Here is a 23,124-nt window from a genome sequence, read left to right on the forward strand (position 1 = left end):
GTTTACCTGAGCGATGAAATGACGTCGTAATAGACATGTATTTACGCACAAAAAAGATTACACGCGCAACAAATTCCCAACAGTAAATATGAATACGGTTTATTCTAGTATGTTCTACTGTTTGCTTGTTTTGTGTTTCAAAACTCTTAAACACTAATAATCAAGTCGATGTGCAATTTATTTTGTCAGACATTAATTTATAACCATATAAACGAAAACTAACAACTCACCCGTGCATAGTGCAAATTTCCATAATTTTATCTATCCATGATCATATACGTAAACGACTTTATTTTATATCCCGCAACCTCTTTGCGCGTGCTGTAAGTTGTCTAATGATAAAGTGATAATTGATTGACCATCAGATAATTGCAGGTTTTTTGGCAGACGGCACGGTTAAAGAAAGTCGGAAAAATTATTAAAGAAAAACTAAATTGATCAAAGGTCTTTTAATTACGTAGATCCACTACTGTTAAAGTCCAGCGAGTTTTGTCAGTTTGTTAATCCATCGAAACGGATAATTACGAGTAACACCCATCTTATATAAACTGGAATCACAGTTCATTTTTATACTAACAAGTCCTAATACTACACAATTGACATTGAGAAAACACATTTCCTCGATTAGATATAAATTATCCGAGTAAATTAAATTGCTACGTCATGACCTTCTATATTGCAAATTGCGGACCTATTGTAACATTCAACCCGCGTTCAATTCAAAGCTGGTGATTCAAATTACAAGTAATGGTGATTCAATAATGGAGAAAGCATTAACTGGATTTAACAAACGTTTGATAAGGTTTGTTAAACCAGTAACAACAAGGAAAATTTGGATTATTAAAGTTAAACAGGTAAGGCATTCTCAAGTGTACATATTTCGGACATGTATAAAATTCGGATAAACAGTAATAGATATACTATATGTCCCATGCATTAAATTTGGTGATTTTACGACGTGAAAAATTCCCAATGGCATGGGTACCGGACCCGTTCCCAATTGGGTGAAAAAATCAGTGACTAATTATCATGTACATTATGATGTAAATAGGGTTTGGATTGTCTTTGCATTATTAAGGTACTGTTTATTTTTATGATGCACATGGAAATCACAAGTTTTATTTGTATGAATTGATTCATGTGACTTCATATGTAAGGATTTATTGAATTTGAAAATATTTGTTTGTCATTGATGATGATAGGCTTGGTGTAATGAGGGGTATAAAACAAGTGAAGATTTTATTAAACACCGAACAGAAACCACTTCTCCTTCTAGTAGCCTCACTTCTCCCTAATTTAAGCTCAGGGAGAAGTCATTTCTCCATCAAGTTTGAACCTAGGCTGAGCCCTTGGAGGGTATATAACATTTCATGCAAAAAAAAACAGTAGGAAATACAACATTTCATGCAAATAAAAACAACAGAAGGAAATATTACACAATGCAAAAAAACAAACATCCAAAACACAAAAGCAAACTTGAATGATTATCATGTACACAATTTGCTCAGCTGTGTGCTTTCCCAGGAAGTCAGGAACGTGACATATTTCAAATAACTAAAGAATAACACTTTATGCTCATAACATGTTTAACGATGAAACTGTTGAACATTTGCTGGCTGCTACCTAGTGAGGAACATAATATGTTTGAATCCATCAAACTTGGCTGATATGCTGTGCTTATCAAGTAGTGAAGCTGCTTGTGTTATGCTACCAGCATACTGGTCTTCCTTCCTCTCACCATAGTGGGATTTCAAGGTTTGTATAGATTTCTATTAAGCAGTGAGTTATCAATAATACAACCTATTACAATTTATCAAAGTATTCTACAACGTTACAGGAAGCATATAGATACAACAAAATCTATATGTATAACATGAAACATGTATGTTTCTGTCTATCCTAAGCTCGCAAAAATATTAATCTGCTAAATACGCATATGTTGGCAGATATGATGGTTATTAATGTTATTATAAATAAGTAAACAACCAACCTGTCCATAATCAGCAAGATCTGCGATTGATTCCGGAAGGTTGTTCAGGTTGAAAACAGAGAATGCTGACAGGACCGGTGAAGAATGGAAACCATCTTGAAGTTCACCGATTAACTTGTTCACCATGGGACAGGCAAGGACTTGCACAACTTGCTCCTGAGTGTATACATTCAGGTTCCTGTAAATCACACAAATCCATTTTAAAACTTCAACGGAATTGAATATTTACAATTTAAACATTATTCACCAAATGTTAGAAAAACAAATGTTAGAATTCCTGTAAATGACTTGCCAATTAAAAGTACAACAATATATACTTTATCAATGCACATTATCTGGCCTTTCTTGACACCCTTAAAAAATGTGCATCACGAGGCTAACATTTATTCAGAGATGTTACAGACAACCAAAGTTTTTTAGTTGAACCATTATAATGCGACGATAAATCTGATTAAAATTTTACCGCATGCGTCTTGTGTAGACAGTTCTTGCATCCACTTCTTCAAACAACATGGGTAGTCTGGACAGAGTGCGATCAGTGTTGTTGTCATTGAGAGTACCCCTAAATCTTGTTGCCAGTCCTTCCAGTGTATCAATCAACTCCTACAATCATTGTAAAGCATAACACATGACTGAAATTTCATAGGTTTAACTGTTATCTTTCCTTGAGTAAGATTTACAAGTAACTAAAAGCCAAATGTTTAATTATTTGTAGGTACAAAGACAAAGGGCCTCATAATGCATCTGATAAGTTTCATCAACATGTCCTTATTATTGTCTGCCTTCACAAAGTTTCCTCTACATGTCCTTATTATTGTCTGCCTTCACAAAGTTTCCTCTACATGTCCTTATTATTGTCTGCCTTCACAAAGTTTCCTCTACATGTCCTTATTATTGTCTGCCTTCACAAAGTTTCGTCTACATGTCCTTATTATTGTCTGCCTTCACAAAGTTTCCTCTACATGTCCTTATTATTGTCTGCCTTCACAAAGTTTCCTCTACATGTCCTTATTATTGTCTGCCTTCACAAAGTTTCGTCTACATGTCCTTATTATTGTCTGCCTTCACAAAGTTTCATCTGCATGTCATTATTGTCTGCCTTCACAAAGTTTCCTCTACATGTCCTTATTTTTGTCTGCCTTCACAAAGTTTCCGGTACATGTCCTTATTATTGTCTGTCTTCACAAAGTTTCCTCTACATGTCCTTATTATTGTCTGCCTTCACAAAGTTTCCTCTACATGTCCTAATTATTGTCTGCCTTCACAAAGTTTCCTCTACATGTCCTTATTATTGTCTGCCTTCACAAAGTTTCATCTACATGTCCTTATTATTGTCTGCCTTCACAAAGTTTCATCTACATGTTCTTATTATTGTCTGCCTTCACAAAGTTTCCTCTACATGTCCTTATTATTGTCTGCCTTAACAAAGTTTCATCTACATGTCCTTTTTAGCTCATCTATTTTTTGAAAAGAAAAAAATGAGCTATTGTCATCACCTTGGCGTTGGCGTCTGCGTCGGCGTCCGGTTAAGTTTTGCGTTTAGGTCCACTTTACTCAGAAAGTATCAATGCTATTGCATTCAAACATGGTACACTTACTTACTATCATGAGGGGACTGGGCAGGCAAAGTTAGATAACTCTGGCGTGCATTTTGAGAGAATTATGTACCCTTTTTATACTTAGAAAATTGAAAATTTTGGTTAAGTTTTGTGTTTAGGTCCATTTTATTCCTTAAGTATCAAAGCTATTGCTTTCATACTTGCAAAACTTACTAACTATCATAAGGGGACTGTGCAGGAAAAGTTATGTAACTCTGACTGGCATTTTGACAGAATTATGAGCCCTTTTTATACTTAGAAAATTGAAAATTTGGTTAAGTTTTGTGTTTAGGTCCACTTTATTCCTACAGTATCAAAGCTATTGCTTTCATACTTGCAACACTTATTAACTATCATGAGGGGACTGTGCAGGCAAAGTTATGTAACTCTGACTGGCATTTGGATGGAATTATGGGCCCTTTATACTTAGAAAATTGAAAATTTGGTTAAGTTTTGTGTTTTGGTCCACTTTACCCCTAAAGTATCATAGATATTGCTTTCATACTTGGAACACTCGCAAACTATCATAAGGGTACAGTAAAAGGACAAGTTGCATAACTCTGGTTGTCATTTTTACAGAATTATGGCCCTTTTTTGACTTAGTAACTTTGAATATATGGTAAAATTTTGTGTTTCGATCCACTGCTCGGTCAAAGGTCAACAACAAAAAAGCGGCGCATTAGCCATTAGGGGGCATTGCGTTTCTGACAAACACATCTCTTGTTAATCGATAAAATGGCAATTTTGAGCATTTTTTATCAATAAAATGGACTGAAGTGTTAAGTTTTTATCAACAAATATTGACACAATATAGAAATATCAGGCCTTTCCCTGGCCATTTTGGGGAAAAAAATGCAATTGATATGAAAAGTCCACTGTTTTGGGAAAAAATATTTTAATATAACTCTGAATAATTATTCAGAAACATATTAATTTATTATATACTTTTTTGTTTATGAAATAAATTTGAGATATATTAATCATATTAATCATTAGAGAGTTCTTTCTTTTACTTCTGGAGGGGATTTTTTCTACAAAATAGGGGAAAAATATATACTCTTTTTTAGGGGGAATGGGGCCGAATACCGGCCCCGAAATTGCCATAAAAAAACACTGTGAACAAATAAATAGTCTGTTAAATTAAAAATCATCAACATGTAATGTTTTACAGAAAAAAATATAAAAAATGTTTACTTCATAAGTGAAGTACCTTTCAGTTTCCTGCTCATTGTATTACAGCCATCAAAACCGACGAACATGACCTTGATGTCAATCTGGCATTGTTGCAGCAGAGTTTCTATTGCCCCCCCCCCCCTAATTTTTTATTTTTTTTGTTTTTTTTTTAAGATCATCTCACAAATGACCACCACACCCTCACACTATACCCCCCCCCCCAATTTTTTTTTTTAAACAGTTAAAAAACACAATTTGATTGATACTTTGACAAAACTACTCTTACCTGACATACCACAATAGACTCCACCCAAACCATCTTTTGTGCCCCCCCTCCCCCCCCCCCCTATTTTTTTTTTTTTAAGATCATCTCACAAATGACCACCACACCCTCACACTATACCCCCACCACCACCCACCCTCCCATTTTTTTTTATTTTTTTTTTGAAACTGTTAAAAAACACAAATAATTATTTTTATTATTTTATTTTTGAAATACCGTCCAGCCATCGCACCCAAGAATCCCCTCCCACCCCCCGAATTTTTATTTTTTTCCCCCACATTTTTGGAAGATAATGTAATAAATGTCCACACCCCCACACTATACATCCCTCTTCACTCCACCCCTCCCTCCTTTGTAATTGAAATTGAGAGTCCCTTCACATTTAAAAAGAAAATAGATGAGCAGTCTGCACCCGCAAGGCGGTGCTCTTGTTATTGTCTGCCTTCACAAAGTTTCCTCTACATGTTCTTATTATTGTCTGCCTTCACAAAGTTTCATCTACATGTCCTTCTTATTGTCTGCCTTCACAAAGTTTCCTTTACTTGTCCTTATTATATTCTGCCTTCACAAAGTTTCCTCTACATGTCCTTATTATTGTCTGCCTTCACAAAGTTTCCTCTACATGTCCTTATTATTGTCTGCCTTCACAAAGTTTACTCTACATGTCCTTATTATTGTCTGCCTTCACAAAGTTTCCTCTACATGTCCTTATTATTGTCTGCCTTCACAAAGTTTCCTTTACATGTCATTATTATTGTCTGCATTCACAAAGTTTCATCTACATGTCCTTATTAGTGTCTGCCTTCACAAAGTTTCCTCTACATGTCCTTATTATTGTCTGCCTTCACAAAGTTTCCTCTACATGTCCTTATTATTGTCTGCCTTCACAAAGTTTCATCTACATGTCCTTATTCAGGGTTCGCACAGGGCTTGAAAAGTGCTTAAAAATGAGTCTTAGGCTTGAAAAGCCCTTGAACAAAGGTTGGCCTTGAAAAGGTGCTTGAAAAGTGCTTATTTCAAGTAAAAAAGCCTTGAAGATTTTTCTGCTTAAAATTACTTTAATCATCGCTTTAATTATAAACTTAAATCGTTCGTAAGGGAAATATTACGAAAATTTATCATAAATTCCTTTGCGCAAAAAGTTGAGTAAGAAATATAAGTTTCTTACACTATTGAGTACAAAACGTTATGTGTACACGTCACAGATTATGTGCACAACGTCAGAGGTTCTTCATTGTGATCAATTTTCGCGAGTGAAAACGCAGCGATGCGGAAATGCCGTTTCAAACCAGGGTGTTAAAGTGAATATTTCTGGGTACAAAAAAACAAATGACATTCGAAAAGCACATTGGTCAGTATGAAAACCATTGATATCGGGGGGATGGGGAAAAGCGCTTTAAAAAGCCATGTGAAAGGGAAAACCCACAAAGAAAACATGAAATTGAGAAGCAAACAGGGTTCCTGGGATGTGTTTTTTGTGAAACAGGAAGGTACTATTGTTAAAACTGTTAAATCTAAAACAGACATAAACAACAACAGCCCATTTGCGTCGAACCAGGAATGCACAGTCACATAGAGTGTGCAGAAAGAAGATATTCAAATTCCGGGACCTTCGCAACCATCAGCAGCAGTATCAAACTCGCAAAAATCCATAGACAAATTCGTTACAAAAAAATGATATGTTGAAAGTGGAAGTATTGTGGGTATTGCATACTGTTTGCACACATCAATCCTTTAATTCCACTAAAAACATTACAAAGTTATTTTAGGTTGTGTTCCATGACAGTACCATTGCAAAGAAATTTTCTTGCGGAGACCGCAAGACAGCATGTGTGGGCGTTTTTGGGGCTTGCTGAACATTTCGAAACTTTCCTTGATAGTTTTATAAATGGACCGTACTCAGTGTCTTTTGATGAAAGTTTAAACAAGAAAGACCAATCCAAGCAAATGGATATCCATGTTTGGTTGAACCTGCATTTTATAATGGAAACTAACGTACGGTTCTCGGCCTTGAAAATGAAAATTTGGCCTTGAAAAGGGCTTGAATTTAGGTTTGAGATTTTTGTTTGAACCATGTTATTATTGTCTGCCTTCACAAAGTTTCCTCTTCATGTCCTTATAATTGTCCGCCTTCACAAAGTTTCATCTACATGTCATTGTCTGCCTTCACAAAGTTTCCTCTACATGTCCTTATTATTTTCTGCCTTCACAAAGTTTCATCTACATGTCCTTATTATTTTCTGCCTTCACAAAGTTTCCTCTACATGTCCTTATTATTGTCTGCCTTCACAAAGTTTCCTCTACATGTCCTTATTATTGTCTGCCTTCACAAAGTTTCGTCTACATGACCTTATTATTGTCTGCCTTCACAAAGTTTCCTCTACGTGTCCTTATTATTGTCTGCCTTCACAAAGTTTCATCTACATGTCCTAATTATTGTCTGCCTTCACAAAGTTTCCTCTACATGTCCTAATTATTGTCTGCCTTCACAAAGTTTCCTCTACATGTCATTATTGTCTGCCTTCACAAAGTTTCCTCTACATGTCCTTTTTAGCTCATCTATTTTTTGAAAAAAAATTATGAGCTATTGTCATCACCTTGGCGTCGGCGTTGGCGTTGGCGTTGGCGTTGGCGTCGGCGTCCGGTTAAGTTTTGCGTTTAGGTCCACTTTTCTCAGAAAGTATCAATGCTATTGCATTCAAACTTGGTACACTTACTTACTATCATGAGGGGACTAGGCAGGCAAAGTTAGATAACTCTGGCGTGCATTTTGACAGAATTATGTGCCCTTTTTGTACTTAAAAAATTGCAAATTTTGGTTAAGTTTTGCGTTTAGTTCCACTTTTCTCAGTAAGTATCAATGCTATTGCATTCAAACTTGGTACACTTACTTACTATCATGAGGGGACTGGGCAGGCAAAGTTAGATAACTCTGGCATGCATTTTGACAGAATTATGTGCCCTTTTTATACTTAGAAAATTGACAATTTTGGTTAAGTTTTGTGTTTAGGTCCATTTTATTCCTTAAGCATCAAAGCTATTGCTTTCATACTTGCAACACTTACTAACTATCATAAGGGGACTGTGCAGGCAAAGTAATGTAACTCTGACTGGCATTTTGACAGAATTATGTGCCCTTTTTATACTTAGAAAATTGAAAATTTGATTAAGTTTTGTGTTTAGGTCCACTTTATTCCTACAGTATCAAAGCTATTGCTTTCATACTTGCAAGATTTATGAACTATCATAAGGGGACGGTGCAGGCAAAGTTATGTAACTCTGACTGGCATTTGGACGGAATTATGGGCCCTTTATACTTAGAAAATTGAAAATTTGGTTAAGATTTATGTTTTGGTCACTTTACCCCTAAAGTATCATAGATATTGCTTTCATACTTGGAACACTCACAAACTATCATAAGGGTACAGTAAAAGGACAAGTTGCATAACTCTGGTTGTCATTGTTACGGAATTATGGCCCTTTTTTGACTTAGTAACTTTTAATATATGGTTAAATTTTGTGTTTCGATCCACTCGAAGTATCAAGGCTATTGCTTTCAAACTTCAAATACTTACATGCTATCATGAGGTTACTGTACCTGGCAACTTGAATTTTACTTTGACCTTTGAATGACCTTGACTCTCAAGGTCAAATTATTAAATTTTGCTAAAATTGCCATAACTTCTTTATTTATGATTAGATTTGATTGATACTTTGATGAAACTACTCTTACCTGACATACCACAATAGACTTCACCCAAACCATCCCCCGTGCCCTCCCCCCCCTCCCCCCCCCCTCCCCCCCCCCCCCCTAATTTTTTTTTTTTTTTTTTTTTTTATAAGATCATCTCACAAATGACCACCACACCCTCACACTATACCCCCACCCCACCCCCACCCCCCCCCCCCCCCCCCAAATTTTTTTTTTGATTTTTTTTTTTTTTTTTTTTTTTTTTTTAAGATCATCTCACAATTATCACACCACAATCACAAAAGACCCTCACACTACCCTAAACCCCCCCCAACACCCCCCCCCCCCCCCCCCGACCCCACCTCCCCCCCCGATTTTTTTGTTTTTTTTTTTTTTTTTTTTTTTTTTCGCTTTTTTGGAAGATAATGTAATAAATGTCCACAACCCCACACTATACACCCCTCTTCACTCCACTCCTCCCTCTTTGTGATTGAAAATGAAGTCCCTTCACCTTTAAAAAGAAAATGATGAGCGGTCTGCACCCGCACGGCGGTGCTCTTGTTATTGTCTGCCTTCACAAGTTTCCTCTACATGTCCTTATAATTGTCTGCCTTCACAAAGTTTCCTCTACATGTCCTTATTATTGTCTGCCTTCACAAAGTTTCATCTACATGTCCTTATTATTGTCTGCCTTCACAAAGTTTCATCTACATGTCCTTACTATTGTCTGCCTTCACAAAGTTTCCTCTACATGTCCTTATTATCCCCCGCCAGAGCCGGAGGGATATTGTTTTGGCGTTGTCCGTCCGGCTGTCCGTCCGTCCGTCCATCCGTCCGGCACTTTTGTGTCCGGAGCCATATCTTGGAAGTGCTTTGGCGGATTTCATTGAAACTTCGTATGAGTATATATATGCATAAGAGGATGATGCACGCCAAATGGCATTGTACACCATATGTTAAAAACAGAGTTATGGCCCTTTGTATCTTGAAAAAATGCTTTTTACTATAGGCACTTTTGCGTCCGGAGCCATATCTTGGAAGTGCTTTGGCAGATTTCATTGAAACTTGGTTTGAGTATATATATGCATAAGAGGGTGATGCACGCCAAATAGCATTGTACACCATCTGTTAAAAACAGAGTTATGGCCCTTTGTATCTTGAAAAAATGCTTTTTACTATAGGCACTTTTGTGTCCGGAGCCATATCTTGAAAGTGCTTTGGCGGATTTCATTGAAACTTGGTATGAATATATATATGCATAAGAGGATGATGCATGCCAAATGGCATTGTATACCATCTGTTAAAAACAGAGTTATGGCCCTTTGTATCTTGAAAAAATGCTTTTTACTATAGGCACTTTTGTGTCCGGAGCCATATCTTGGAAGTGCTTTGGCGCATTTCATTGAAATTTGGTATGAGTATATATCCCCTGCCAGAGGCGGAGGGATATTGTTTTGGCGTTGTCCGGCTGTCCGGCCGTCCGTCACTTTTGTGTCCGGAGCCATATCTTGGAAGTGCTTTGGCATATTTCATTGAAACTTCGTATGAGTATATATAAGCATAAGAGGATGATTCACGCCAAATGGCATTGTACACTATCTGTTAAAACCAGAGTTATGGCCCTTTGTATCTTGAAAAAATGCTTTTTACTATAGGCACTTTTGTGTCCGGAGCCATATCTTTTTTAACATAACAGATGTTGTGTTCACTCTGCAACACTCTGAAAATTGAGTGTATATAAACATTGAATGTTTTTGTGGAAAACGCACGACTTATTAATTCACCTAAATAAATTTTGAAGGCTCAAGAACCTTCCTCTGTCTTAGTTTTGAGTTATTGTCGTCCGTCCGTCCATCTGTCAGTATGTTCATCCGTCCGATTTGCACCCATCCTCAAACAAAGCATATGTTGCGGGGGATATCAATTCTACGAATTTGCTTGTTATTGTCTGCCTTCACAAAGTTTCCTCTACATGCCCTTATTATTGTCTGCCTTCACAAATTTTCTTCTACATGTCCTTATTATTGTCTGCCTTCACAAAGTTTCCTCTACATGTCCTTATTATTGTCTGCCTTCACAAAGTTTCCTCTACATGTCCTTATTATTGTCTGCCCTCACAAAGTTTCATCTTCATGTCCTTATTATTGTGTGCCTTCACAAAGTTTCCTCTACATGTCCTTATTAGTGTCTGCCTTCACAAAGTTTGATCTACATGTCCTTATTATTGTCTGCCTTCACAAACTGTTGATAAGTTTCATCTACATGTCCTTATTATTGTCTGCCTTCGCAAACTGTTGATAAGTTTCATCTACCTGTCCTTATTATTGTCTGCCTTCACAAACTGTTGGTGATTGGCTAGAATTTCAATCTTATTTAGCGCATTTGTCAAATTTTCAAAATCACAAAAGTTAATTGATTTTTAGAAATATATTCTCTATCCAAGCTGCTAGATCTAAAAAAATGTAGCAGACAAAACATTTTAATGACATCAATTTATTGCAGCCAAAAAGAATGCATGTCTTTCAACTTGATGGAGACTTGAGTGAATTCCACTGACCCTTGCAAGTACTTGCAAAAGTAGTTCACAGGATCAAGGATGTCCCTCAGAACAGCGATGGCAGCTAGGGTATTTTTTTGTGTGACCATATCCCTAACGCCAACCACCTCAGGCTGTCCTTTCCAGGATAGCGTCCAAACTATCTTTGATCTGAAAAAAACATTTTCTAAAATATTAAAAGAGATTGTCAACATTATGTTCTAGACAAATTGCAATGTGCTATTACTATTAATTATAATTATGTTTAAATTATGTTATCGTTTACATTAACTGGTTTGAATGCTGTGTATTTGCTTTAATGCCAAAAAGTCAAGAAGTCATTTTCACTAGACATTTTACCTGGGTAGGGAAAATAATCAGAGGCTAACTCTATGGGTACTGATGTGTTTACTGTTAGATTCACACATTATGTAAACAATGGTGGTCGTGGAATGATAGTGGTCTGATAGGTCTACATGTATAATGAAGATGACTGTTCCTCAACATAGCGATCAATGAAGCGTTTACATGCGCGGCCATGCGACAACCATCTTGTTGCAGCTGCTCGTACCAAGACCAGTTCCCGCTTCACTTACGCTGATTGAACATCCTATGATAAATAATAATATTTTTAGTTATTTTTACAAGTCAATGTAGACTAGGCTTTTTTGGCATGGTCATTTTAATAAACTGTACAATCATTGTCAAATTGAGTGACTTGATATTTACCATAAAAACTTCTGGGGTGAATACTCAAAGAGTTTGTATACAGCTAGGAGGACTTCATCCACATCGTTCAGAACAGAAAAATCATTCATCAGGTGTTTCACACACAAGGCAAGACGGTGACTGCGACAATTGATGTACTGGGAGTGAGGCACGACATGACGGAAACGCCTCTGTACTCCTGAAATATAAAGAAATGAATTATGTATAAATTATTCAATTCATTCATTTAATAATGCAACAAATTAATAACGTGTAGTTGAATACACTTTTTAAACAGATAATAATTTTTTTAATTTTCAACATGCCCTTATTAACTTCTGCTAAGTTAAAAAATCTGAACCAGTGTTTTTAAAAATAGGGGAATGGTGGCGGGGCCCGTTCAAAGGGGAAAAACGCGTTGTTTTTAAGAAAAAAGGGAAAATAAAAAATCACTCTTTTATATGCTATGATATTTATTATATGAATACACATGTTTGTATGAATGTAATATTCACAGCTGAATTTCTCTGTCCTTTTTCTTAAATATATATCAATGATTTTTTCAACAGTAGTTTCAGACAGTTCAGTCTTCATGCATAGTCTCAGTTTTCCGAGCCATTTTGAGTCTAATCGGGATTTTTTATGACCCCGAATGGATAGATCGGGGGTATATTATTTTTGGCCTGTCTTTCTTTCTTTCTTTCTGTCTGTCATTCTGTCCCAAAACTTTACTGTACAGTTAAGTTTTGCAATAACTTTTTAAATATTGAACATAGCAACTTGATATTTGGCATGCATGTGTATCTCATCGAGCTGCACATTTTGAGTGGTGAAAGGTTAAGGTCATCCTTCAAGGTCAAAGGTAAAAAAATTCTGTCCCAAAACTTTACTGTACAGTAAAGTTTTGCAATAACTTTTTACATATTCAACATAGCAACTTTATATTTGGCATGCATGTGTATCTCATGGAGCTGCACATTTTGAGCGGTGAAAGGTCAAGGTCATCCTTCAGTGTCAAAGGTCAACAACAAAAAAGCGGCGCATTAGCCATTAGGGGGCATTGCGTTTCTGACAAACACATCTCTTGTTAATCGATAAAATGGCAATTTTGAGCATTTTTTATCAATAAAATGGACCAAAGTGTTAAGTTTTTATCAACAAATATTGACACAATATAGATACATCAGGTCTTTCCCTGGCCATTTTGGGGAAAAAAATGCAATTGATATGAAAAGTCCACTGTTTTGGGAAAAAATATTTTAATATAACTCTGAATAATTATTCAGAAACATATTAATTTATTATATACTTTTTTGTTTATGAAATAAATTTGAGATATATTAATCATATTAATCATTAGAGAGTTCTTTCTTTTACTTCTGGAGGGGATTTTTTCTACAAAATAGGGGAAAAATATATACTCTTTTTTAGGGGGAATGGGGCCGAATACCGGCCCCGAAGTTGCCATAAAAAACACTGTGAACAAATAAATAGTCTTTTAAATTAAAAATCATCAACATGTAATGTTTTACAGAAAAAAATATAAAAAATGTTTACTTCATAAGTGAAGTACCTTTCAGTTTCCTGCTCATTGTATTACAACCATCAAAACCGACGAACATGACCTTGATGTCAATCTGGCATTGTTGCAGAAGAGTTTCTATTGCCCCCATCAAAGTTGCAGCATCAGATCTTTTGAGTTGGGCTAGTCCAAGGAAGTGGTCCTCGACAGCGTTGTTGGTCAGCATACGTACCATCACTGCAAATTGCGTTCTATTGGCCTCGGCCATGGATTCATCTGCTAAAACTGCGATTAATTCTGCTTTTCTAATGGTTTCGAGCAGATCCTTATCAAAGAAGGAGTCAATCGCTTGGACCATGCTGGTTACAGACGATGACGAGGTGTATCCAAGTGTCTTGTGCATCGCCTTATAAAGGTTGACTGGCTGTGACTGCATTTTGTCCAAGTGCTCCATTATGTCGCCAACTTTGTCGAGAGCCCATCGATTGCTTATAACGAGCATTGTTGTGTCAAGCAAGGCTTTCATATAGTTACGATTTGTAGAAACCATCTGCTTCTCGTTCATCGCCAGGGTGGGAAAGAGATGTTTTCCTTGGGCTTCACTTCCTTTCTGCATGATGTACTTGTGACATGCTTTTTTGTGGGCGTTGGTACTAACATGTGCTTCTAATTTGCGATGGGGATGATTACCCAATGATTACCTCAACAAACGGCTTACTGGTTGTCTGAATATGAACTTGAGAAAAAAGTTCACAATGTTTACATACGAACCCAGCTTTGCTTACACTGTAGTAGAGCCATGGGTACTCATGTTCATATCTACCAATGATGTTTGCCCCTGGGTATTTCTTTTTGCCTGTGACAGTTACCATACCCACTGGCGTAACCACTGACGTATCATCTCTCAAGGATGATGATGGCATGGCATGGTGTGGTGATTCAGCTTGTGTTTCTTGAGTCAGGGGGCTGCTCTGGGTATGCGGAAGCCGCTGCACTGTTGACTGTGTTGCAACAGCAGCTGTTTCAGTGCCAGTTTCCATTGGAAACTGTGTTGCGACAGCTGATTCGTAGTCAGTATCCATTGGTGTTGTATCCCTCGGTGATGGTGATGGCATTCCATGTCCTGCTGATTCAACTGGTGTTTGATCATTAGGCGGGGTACTGCTTTCTTTGACAAGAACAACATCTCAGGGGTGTGATTTTTCCGCAGATCCGCGGATCGGGTTGTCCCGGATGTCACTTCTGAGATTCGCGTAAATTCGTTTTATAAAAATGTGGGGGAGAGGGGCTACCACCGATTCGGCGGACGTATTTCATAAGCGGCCCGAAATATCCGCGGTCTGTGAAATCTCTCCGCATTTTACACTGGTAGATTCTGCCTAAGCATTTTTAAAACGAGCGATATAATTGGCTGTCGTTTCCCAATCTTCCAAATAAAATCGTTTTCTTAAAATGCGCTCAGCTGATTTGTTTGCAAATGGCGCCGTTGTGAAGAGAAAATTAAGATTATTGAAATGACAAATAGCAATCGAATAAACGATTGACATCACCTAGTCTGATAGGAATAATGAAATGTGTTTGTCAAAAAAAAAAGACTACGTTTTAGATACAAGCAACACATATTTTGTTAAGAAATGTGCCCACTGAATTTGTGTCACGGAAACCAGTGTTTGCAAATTGGAGTTTAGTCTACTAGCGAAGTAAAACAATTTAGAAGAGTATCGTTTGAACATGGAAATAGACAAACATGTTTTGATTTATATGTCTGTGGGTCTGTGTATAATCAGATTCATATGCATATTCTGCTTTATTATGTTTGTCACGCTGTTCAGTTAACTGAAATAGCGTTGAGCTGAGTGAAGATGTGAAATGCAAGATATTGAAAGGTAAACAAATTAAATATATTAATTTAACTCAGTTAATACATCATTAACACAAGAAGAACACTCAAGTGTGTTTGTTTATATTTAGTCCATTAACTGTAATTCAATACATTGAAAAACTGCTGCTATTGATCACAATAAATACTTACTTAACTGTTTACTTTGCATCATCAGTATGTTAAATGTGAAGTTTAACAGGTTTTTATAAAGAAATATTATGAAGTTCAAGAAGTTGTTGATTTTAATGTCTGTTTTCAGGTTTGTCATTGCGTTATGCGCGCCATTAGTGTAGTCAAAATCAGTCGACAGAACTTTCCTCCCCTCTGACTTTGCCTCAATCACACCCCTGCATCTGTAGCTTGCTCTGTAATAAAATGTGTGATAAACTATAAAATATATCTTATTGATTTATGTATGGAACATGGGTCAGATCAATCCACATTTAATTCATTCCAGTGACAGTCACAACTACCAATTACGGGTGTATTTTTTTGGGTACAAGCATATGCATGTTTGATTTCTAAAATTCTTTCATATAAACTTCCATCGGATTGAGTAAACTAAGTCTCAATTAATCAACATTCGTTAATATATTTTTCCATACCCCACCCACTTTTTGAATGTTTCGTCTTTACCAACTTTAAACAAAATGATATCTAAATAAAGCATAAACATGAACGACAATATAATCAAAGATGCTAGGCTATTAAAGTTAATCGTTAATGGGTAGTTAATAAGGCAAGTCGTTACATTACCCTGGTCCTTACCCTCAATCTTGGGTGCGCTCGTCGATTGCTTGTTCTGCGCCGTAGGCCAAAAGAAGTCTTTTAAACTGCGAGACCCCAGTACAGTCTTGTCATCTTTCTTTTTCAATTGTTTCCGATAGTATTTTGAATTATGACTCATGATGATGTATTGTAAATAAGATTTGTTTTGATGTAAATATTAGATTTCAGAAGTTTATTTAGCTCTTTCAACCCTGTATTAGTTTTCTATAAGAATACCCTTCAACCTGGAATAAATTGATTGGAGCTGAGAAATACATCATATGATCATAATTCCTTTATTTCAGCAAAAACAAAGCATTTTTACTGTAACAAACCATACATTTTCGGAAAGGTCATACATGCATCTACATAAGCAGAAAAACAATAATTTTATTTTATTCATATTTACCTGGTTTTTCAGGTGAAAAATCTAATTAACAGGTAAAAATTCAATATTTTTAAAGAAATAATCATAATAAAACATCAATTCATTTCAAAATTATTACTATACTATTGGTATACAATATCTAGTGTAAATAGATAAAAGTGTTCTTGTTTAAAACCTTGAATTTATAACTTTAAAAGATTAATTAAGTACACAGGTAAATTGGCAAAACTAAGAAATACATCATATGTTCATAATTCCTTTATAACAGCAAAAACAAAGCATTTTTTTCTATTACAAGCCATACATTTTTAGAAAGTTCATACATGTATCTATATAATCACAAAAACAATAATTTGATTTTATTCATATTTACCTGGTTTTTCAGGTAAGAAATCTAATTAACAGGTAAAAGTTCAATAATTTTAAAGAATAATCATAATAAAGCATCATTTCATTTTAAAAAAAATTCTACTATTGGTATACAATATATAGTGTAAAAAGATAAGTGTCCTAGTTTAAAACCTTGAATTTGTAACTTTAAAGGATTAATTTAGTACACAGGTAAAATGGCAGTTGCTTAAATTTCATTCATTTATAATACTCAAATAAGCAGCATTGTTGAACAAATCATGGTTGTCAACACAACATGTTACTGTCCACAATGTCTTAAAATGCCTGAAAGTATTTATACTAATGACATGTGTCCATCTCACCAGGTAATATAATTACAGGTGAGTTTATCACCTGTACAGGTGTGTCTTTCCATAAGATATGTCAGTATCACTGGACTACAAATTCATTAGTGTGTGGAAGTCTGTGAAACACATGTTTTTAGTGTTGCAGCACAAATACTTATCACACTTGCTGCACTTGATTGTTGTTTTGCACCTCTTGAAAGGATTTTCACTATAGGTAGCTTCCAGATGCTTCCTCTTGTACCTGTTGTGCCTCTCGTTGCACACAACGCACACATGGTCTTTTCCTTCACCGATTGCTGGCAGGTGGGAGATGTTGTCCAGGCGAAGAATATTTTCTGAGTTTTCTGACCGACTTTGCCCAGCGGATCTCTTTCGCAGTCGTGAAGTTCCCACAAGCGCATATGCCAGATCCAACTTGAAGGATATCATGTCACGTTTCCTTTTTCCTGGAGCCTTCTGGTCTCTGATTGTTCCTTCTATGATGTATGCATTGTAAACTGAAAGTTCCAACAATTTGCGCTCAATTTTACGATACCACCGCATGCTTTTTTGGATTTGTTAAGCCTTGTCATTTGGTCGTTGCGGTCGACACCACCCATGTATCTTCCATATTCCTCGACACATGGAGTTGATGGTAGACGCTGTATCGTCCCATCTTTATTTTTTCTTGAGGTAGTTAGCTGATCCAGTTCTGGCATGTAGACAGTAGACAGAAAGTACACCATTTTATTGTCTTTCCATGAGGTAGCTACTAAACTTCCACACTGCATCCAGTCAGAGTGGCCCTGTGGTAGCTGTCGTGCCTCGGCTTTTGTCTTCACCAGTTCCTGTGGATAACCGTGCCTATTGGTCCTCACTGTCCCGCAGGTGTAGATTTCCTTGGAGGCCAGGAAGTGGGCAAGTTTAGGACTGGTGTAGAAGTTGTCCGTATAAATGGTGTAACCCTTCCCAGCCAGGTCCTTGGTTAGGTCGATGACCACCTGTGCGCTCAGTCCAAACACCTAGTTGATCTGTAAACAAACCAATCAAAATCTGTAGAATAAAATAAAATCACTGTGTTGTTTCCTGTAATAAAATACCAGTAATATTTATAATGGTTCTTCAAGTAATACTGAAAGAAACATTGTGTGACTCCTTTGGTGTGTATTTTTTATATTATTGTTTTTAGCTCATCTATTTTTTGAAAAAAAATTATGAGCTATTGTCATCACCTTGGCGTCGGCGTCGGCGTCCGGTTAAGTTTTGCGTTTAGGTCCACTTTTCTCAGAAAGTATCAATGCTATTGCATTCAAACTTGGTACACTTACTTACTATCATGAGGGGACTGGACAGGCAAAGTTAGATAACTCTGGCGTGCATTTTGACTGAATTATGTGCCCTTTTTATACTTAGAAAATTGACAATTTTGGTTAAGTTTTGCGTTTAGGTCCACTTTTTTCAGAAAGTATCAATGCTATTGCATTCAAACTTGGTACACTTACTTACTATCATGAGGGGACTGGGCAGGCAAAGTAAGATAACTCTGGCATGCATTTTGACAGAATTATGTGCCCTTTTTATACTTAAAAAATTGAAAATTTTGGTTAAGTTTTGTGTTTAGGTCCATTTTATTCCTTAAGTATCAAAGCTATTGCTTTCATACTTGAAACACTTACTAACTATCATAATGGGCCTGTGCAGGCAAAGTAATGTAACTCTGACTGGCATTTTGACAGAATTATGTGCCCTTTTTATACTTAGAAAATTGAAAATTTGGTTATGTTTTGTGTTTAGGTCCACTTTATTCCTACAGTATCAAAGCTATTGCTTTCATACTTGCAACCATTATTAACTATCGTAAGGGGACTGTGCAGGCAAAGTTATGTAACTCTGACTGGCATTTGGACGGAACACTCGCAAACTATCATAAGGGTACAGTAAAAGGACAAGTTGCATAACTCTGGATGTCATTTTTACGGAATTATGGCCCTTTTTTGACTTAGTAACTTTGAATATATGGTTAAATTTTGTGTTTCGATCCACTTTACTTCTTAAGTATCAAGGCTATTGCTTTCAAACTTCAAATACTTTCATGCTATCATGAGGTTACTGTACCTGGCAAGTTGAATTTTACCTTGACCTTTGAATGACCTTGACTCTCAAGGTCAAATTATTAAATTTTGCTAAAATTGCCATAACTTCTTTGTTTATGATTAGATTTGATTGATACTTTGACAAAACTACTCTTACCTGACATACCATAATAGACTCCACCCAAACCATCGCCCGTGCCCCCCCCCTCCCCCCCCCCAATTTTTTTTACGGTTAAAAAACTAAACTATTTATTTTGATTATTTTATGTTTGAAATACCGTCCAACCATCGCACCCAAGAAACACCCCCCCCCCCACCCCCCACCCCCCCCTCCCCCCACCCCCCCCTCCCCCACCACCCCCCATCCCCCCCCCCCACCCGAATCCCCCCCCCCCCCCCCTAATTTTTTTTTTTTTTTTTTTTTTTTTTTTTTTAAGATCACAAATTACCACCACACCCTCACACTATACCCCCCCCCCCCCCCACCTCACCCCCCCCCCAATTTATGTTTTTTGAAACGGTTACAAAACACAAATATTTATTTTTATTATTTTATGTTTGAAATACCGTCCAACCATCGCACCCAAGAATCCCCACCCCCACCCCCCCACCCCCCCCCCCCTCCCCGATTTTTTTTTCCTTTTTTTCGCATTTTTTGGAAGATAATGTAATAAATGTCCACACCCCCACACAATGCACCCCTCTTCTATCCACCCCTCCCTCCTTTGTGATTGAAAATGATAGTCCCTTCACCTTTAAAAAGAAAATAGATGAGCGGTCTGCACCCGCAAGGCGGTGCTCTTGTTTAATTATGTTTCTACATACATTTGTGTTGTACACAATAAATTTGATATAACTATTGTTCAAACTTGTTGTTTTCAAAAATAAAACAAATAGCAATAACTATAATTTAAATAAAACAATTTTATTATAGAAGCAATTTAAATGAAAGTTTCAATTTTAAAACTAATATTGCGTAGTTACCTGAGTAGCCCGTTTGCCAACGTAAACATCGAAGTTCCAACAGTAGGCTGAAATGAAGTCGGCAGCCATCCACATCTTGGCGCCAAATTTTACAGGCTTGTCCTTCATATATTGCTTGATACCAAGACGTCCTTTGAATGGCACCATGGACTCATCTACACTCATCTGTTCATGGGGCACATATTCAGACTTGAATTTCTTTCTCAGAGTGTCCAGCATGCATCAGCCCTTGAACAGTTTGTCTGTATGGTTGTTAGTTTCATATGTGAAGTGAAGGTAGTGCTTGATCTGGAAGAATCGCTCTTTTGTGATCACTTCTGGTATTTTTGACCCAAGCATGAAATGAGTGTCTGTACTGTCCTTAAAATACATTTCATCTCTGTCAAACTTCACTACAGTAGAATTGCAATAACTCAAGCTGGCGATTTCTCGAAAGCTGGCGATTACTCGCGCATTAAAGGAAGTCCCTAGCATTTTCCTTTAATTTCTATATAAAAATACCCGCAATAACTCAAACATGCGATTTTCAATAACTCGAGGACGTGTGCTGGTCCCTGAAAGGCATTTCACACCTAATTAACAAGCAATTATTCGAGGACACTTTCTCGTCTGGTCGGTGCTAAAAATATTCGAGTTGTGAAAACAGTGCAATCAAGCAGACAAAAGACGCTCAATTAGATGTGAAGTTAGTCGCAGTTTGAGAAACACTGCAAATTGTCATCCTTTGACATGCATATCAAAGCTACACAGTTTTAATGATAATTATATAATAACCAGCAATCAATAATTATGATAAAATGTATGGGATTAAACAGAGCGTATTAGCTAATTTTTCATGTGCATGTACGTACCTTGTGTTCTATTTTCAATATGCTACATGTACATTGAATATTGATTGAATATGTTTTATCATATAATGTGTTGTGTATGCATGTTGATTAAATTAAATGAATTTACGATCATCCTTATTGTTTAGTTTATTATACTGTAACCTTAAGCGATTTTTACAAAGCCTTTTCTTTCTCTTGCACCGTCTTACATGTAAATAAAGCGTTTGAGGTCAGAGTTGAGCATCATCAACCGAGACAATGAAAACAAATAATACCATGGATTACTCGAAACCTGCGATTACTCGAGCATCGAGGTCAGTCCCATGCTTCCTCGAGTTATCGCAGTTTTACTGTATATCCATCATCAACATAACACCATAGAACACCTTGATGTCAGTGATAGTTACATCTGTCCATGGAGTTTTGGGCTCTCCCGGATTAGCTGCATGTTTTCTCTGGGCATTTAGGTTTGTACAGTCTGTTATGTGTTGAAATATTTCATTTGAGTAGAACACTTGGAAAAGTTCTAAGGGGGAGGCAGAAGTGTCATATATTCTGCAGTGATTTTTTTTGCTTTAATTTGTTACAGCCTGTGCCTTTTGAATTGGGAAAATTAGCGCGATTAACCGTGAAATTGGGAAAAATAGCGCGATAAACCATGAAATTGGGAAAAATTAAGCATTATAAATAGGATTATAAGCAACAGAAGTGATATTGTTTTTAAGTGCATGTTCAGGGAGTTTTCTAGAAAAGGAGTCTGGTCAAATTGGGATTTTTTTAATCAATAAAAGTGGCAAGTTTGGGAATGATTTATGGACAAAAATGACTAAATTCAAGTTATATATTTTGTAAGATGTTTAAAAAATAAAGTTGAGACCTAGATTTAAGAAATCATAATTAAGTTATGAGACTTCTTTCTTAAACAAAAAAAACAAAAAACAAAAAAAAAATTATTTTTTTTGGAAGTTGGGCTTTTTTTGGGAAATTTTGGTCAGATTTTTGGGAAAAACGTGTATTTTTGCGATTGGGAAGCAGCCGAAAATCAGCTGTAAATTTGAGCAAAAAAAATCACTGTTCTGACAGGGCCTGGATCTTCCTCAAACTTCTTTATGCAGCAAACACTGTAGGAACTGTTCCACTCAAACACATCAGGTGTTTCATAATTCCCAAAAAAGTCAGGTGTTTCATAATTCCCAAAAAAGTCGACGTCACCTGTATCGCTATCTGGATTGTTTTCAAAATTTTGCAAAACACTATTCGTTGTCTGTCATTTTCATCTAAATGATGCAAGTCAAAATCACCTATTTGATCAATAAATTTGTCATCCGACCACTCATCCGAAGAAATTTCACCGTCTGCCATTGTTATAACCAGTGTGTTTTTTTTATTCTCGATTAAACACGTTTAAAATTAATATTTTTCATTCTTTTTTGTAAACACGGAAGTAGCAATCGGCCATAACCCACGCTAACATTTGTTCTCGCTGATAAACGTGATTTACTTGTGTGAGTCAGACAAAGAAAGGTTAAATATCGGAACACCTGCTGTGGCGGGCTATCAAGGTGAACGGTGTAAACTACGGCTGCCCGCTGTGGCGGGCTACGGAGTTGAAAGAGTTAGCGTTATTTATGTCAGGAAGACTGGTCTTTAGGATGGAATTCTTTCGCAAAAAAATCGATCACTCGTCGCGAATATGTAAACCAGTCACATTTTACACGACGGTTAGTGTTGCGCCCCTTTGAAATGTTTGTTTACTTTCTACGCGACGATTTCCGGCAAAAATAAAGGACCGAAATTGAAAGGCTCGGCGATTTCATAAAATATTTCCAGCGAAAATAAAAGGCACTGGCGATTGGGAACGGCACCTAGGATTGTTGGGAATGGTAGATATGGAGATTGGGAAAGGTCCGGTGCAAAAATTGGGAAGCCTCCGGTAGGCTTTGGGAAAGGTACCGTTCCCCGGTACTAGTTAAAGAAGGAATAAAAACACTGGATTGAGGA

The 23,124-nt window shown here is 36.6% G+C and overlaps 1 protein-coding gene across 3 annotated transcripts in view; it reads left to right on the plus strand.

The window, feature by feature from the left end:
* The window catches only part of LOC127843995 (casein kinase II subunit alpha), a 163,667-nt gene that overhangs the window by 64,761 nt on the left and 75,782 nt on the right, over positions 1-23,124 (plus strand). The gene's annotated exons all lie outside the window — the stretch shown is intronic.

Source organism: Dreissena polymorpha, chromosome 9 (assembly GCF_020536995.1).
Source record: "Dreissena polymorpha isolate Duluth1 chromosome 9, UMN_Dpol_1.0, whole genome shotgun sequence".
Classification (NCBI taxonomy): Eukaryota; Metazoa; Mollusca; class Bivalvia; order Myida; family Dreissenidae; genus Dreissena; species Dreissena polymorpha.